The sequence below is a fragment of the Rhinolophus ferrumequinum genome, chromosome 15, assembly GCF_004115265.2.
Source record: "Rhinolophus ferrumequinum isolate MPI-CBG mRhiFer1 chromosome 15, mRhiFer1_v1.p, whole genome shotgun sequence".
Taxonomy (NCBI): domain Eukaryota; kingdom Metazoa; phylum Chordata; class Mammalia; order Chiroptera; family Rhinolophidae; genus Rhinolophus; species Rhinolophus ferrumequinum.
Genome location: NC_046298.1, coordinates 5,080,497 through 5,083,787, shown reverse-complemented (window position 1 = coordinate 5,083,787; position 3,291 = coordinate 5,080,497).

Below are 3,291 nucleotides of genomic sequence, written 5' to 3'. Positions count from 1 at the left end.
CGGAAAAAAAAAAAAAGAGAGAGAGACATAACCAATGTGAGGTGATGGACGTATTAATTAACTAGACGTGGAGAAACCTTTCACAATGTAAACATGTATCAAATCATCCCATTGTACAGTTTAAATATGTTACAGGTTTATTTATCAATTATACCTCAGTAAAGCTAGGGAGAAAAATTACCCTTCCTCAGTACCTATCTTTTAGGGTCCTGCTAGGAGATTAAAATCAAGCTACAAACAAACAATCTGATTTAGGGAAAAAAAAAAAGAAAAGAGCAAAGCACTTGAATAGACATTTCTCCAAAGAAGACAGATGAACAGCCAACGAGCACATGAAAAGCTGCTCACCATCACTAATCATTAGGGAAACACAAGTCAAAACCGCAGATGACACACGACTTGATATTCATTAGGATGGCTATTATCAAATAAAAACAAAACAAAACAAGTGCGATGAGGATGTGGTGCAATTGGAGCCCTTTTACAGTGCTGTTGGCAAAGCACAATGGTTCAGCTGTTGTGGAAGATGGTATGGCAATTCTTCAAAAATTACACATAGAATTACCATGGGAACCAGCAATTCTCTTCCTGGGTATATATGCAAGAGAAGTGAACACAGGGACTCAAACGATATCTATCCACCCAAGTTCACAGGAGCCAAATGTGGAAGTGACCCCAGTATCCTTTAACAGGCAAACAGATACACAAAAAGTGGTCTGTCCACACAATGGAATATTATTCAGCCTTTAAAAAGAAAGAAATTCTGACACGTGCTGCAACACGGATGAACCTTGAGGACATAACGCCAAGTGAAATAAGCCAATCACTAAAAGACAAATACTGTGTGATTCCACTTACATGAGGGACCTGGGGTATCAAACTCCTACACAGAGAGTAGAATGGTGGTTTCCAGGGCGAGGGGGTAAGAATCGAGAGTCAGTGTTTAATGGGGACAGAGTTTCAGCTGGGTAAGATGAAAATGTCCTGGAGATGGATGCAGATGACGGCTGCACAACAATATAAATGTATTTAATACCACAGCACTGTACACAGTGGTTAAAATCAATTTTATGTCAATTTTATGTATATTTCACTACACACACACGTGCACACGCGTGTGATTTGACTGGTCAAGTGTGAGAACTAGTAGGAACCATTAGACCACTGGGACCCTCATTCACCGTGTAGAAGAGGCTCAGCAGAGAAAGAGGCTCATTCCAGGTACCCAGCAGTGACCGCAGAAGCAGGAGACCTTACATGTTCCAACACTCAGGCCTTCAGCACTGGCCCTTCAACAGTGTGTGCCCTGTGACCAGTACCCCAGATGCAGCTCTCCACACCAGGCCCAGCTCTTCCAAAGGTCCTGAGATCCACCCCAGGACCACTGAGCCACATCCGCTTAAGGAAAGGGGCAGGCCTAGGGGACTCACAGCTCTGGGGGCTACAGAGACACAGCCCAAGCTTCATCAGCGGACTCCTTAAAGTCAAAAAACCTTGGAAATTCACAGTTTGCCATCCTGACCATCCATCCCTCCGGGCAGCCTGATGGCAGTCCATTGAAGAGCTTCATGGATTTCATGTCTCTCTCACCAATCCAGGTCTGACTTCCAGCTACTCTCTCCAGCCCAAACCCTCCAAGATAGTCTACTTTCAGGGCCTGTCTCTGAGCATCCCTCTGACATTTAGGCAGAGACGGTAAAAACTTGGCCCACGTGCCACTACGCCCCCTCCAGTGTCCATAGCAGGCGTCGCTAGTCGGTCAGGAGTCTGTTCCCTACTGAGCAGCAGAAAGGCCTTGAAACCAGGTTCTCATGGCTCCCGCTGTCCATCACTCAGCACTGGCCCTCGAGGTAACATCTGTTTGCCAGCTATCATCCTTACCAACCGACCACACTCCAAGATCTAGGGAAGATCACTTCTCTCTTGGACTCGATTTCTTCACCTATAATAAGAAAGGACTTTTGTGTCCCTGCCAGTTCTGTGATCCAATGAATTCAGTACTAGTGGACTGGACAATTCTATATTGTGGATAGTAGAGGGAAATTCTGTTGGTTTCAAAAGAAATTCCATGGTGTTTTTAATATCCTTTTTGGCAGCAGATACGCCCTCCCTATTTTATTTGCATCAGGGAGGTCATGAATGCCGACATCGGGAGCTGAGCGTGCTCCTGGCAGCCATGTCACCAATGCCCTCTGGGGGCCATGTCCCACTTCCTGGAAGGCCGCAGAGCCAAGAGAGTCCTAATACTTCTCTTCCAAGAGGGACACTCCCACTCCACCCACCACCTCCCGGACGGACAGAGCCAGGATTACCATTACTACCCCTTACACTGACCCCCACCTGTCCTGTGCCCTGTCCTGGGAAGGTAGCTATGTCCCTCCCTGGGGCCCAGTCAGCCTTTTGCATTTGCCTGCCAGCCAGCAGGCTGCCCTCTGCACCCCACCCTCCGCCAGCCAGACGGGAAGCATCAGAGGGAGGGGAGAGGACCGGGCCGCCCCCTTGCCACCAAGTACTATAAAAGAGAGAGCATTAAATCTTGGCCTCCACCAGGGAACTGCCTTAATTAGGGTGGCGCCAAACAGGACGCCATAATTAACTGCGTGTCTGTGTTTCCATCCCAAACACGCATTTCCAGAGCTTTGTGATCCAGTCTTCTCAGAGGAGCTCAGCCAGAAACTCAGCCCCAGCAGCCCCAGAGGGGAGGGATGGTTGGTTTTCCTCTGTTCCATCCTCCCACAGCCCTACTCGGGGTGAGTCTCTGGAAGTGGGAGCCTGGGGTCCTTCCTATAAGGGTGTTACTTAGGGACTCAGAGCCACCGGCTCTGCCTCGTCCACCACACCAGGGTAACCCAAAGGCACGGTGTCAGTGCAGGTGGATACATGCGAGTTTTACTTGGACAACAACCACTATTCCAGCAACTTACATTTCCTTTGAGGAAACAGCCTCATCCACTTGTAGCTCTAGGGCTAGCCCAGGAGCTAGGCTGGCCAATCAGAGTGTTTTCATCTCTTGGCCACAGTGATTGGTTCAAGGTTGGTCATGTGACCAACGATAGGCCAATAAGAGTCTGGATGGAATTATTTGGAAATGGGTATTTGCTTTCCACCAGTGGGGATGCTAAGCTGGTAGGATGTCAGCCTGGAGCTGCTGAGGACCATGTATACCACTTCATGGGGGAGAGTCTGCTTGAGAATAAGGCCAAATTGAAGAAAGCTTTAAAAAAAGATGGAGGGTGCCAGGGGTGGGGGGGCAGAGGGGTGGGGGGAGAGAGAGGGAGAGAGAGAGAGAGA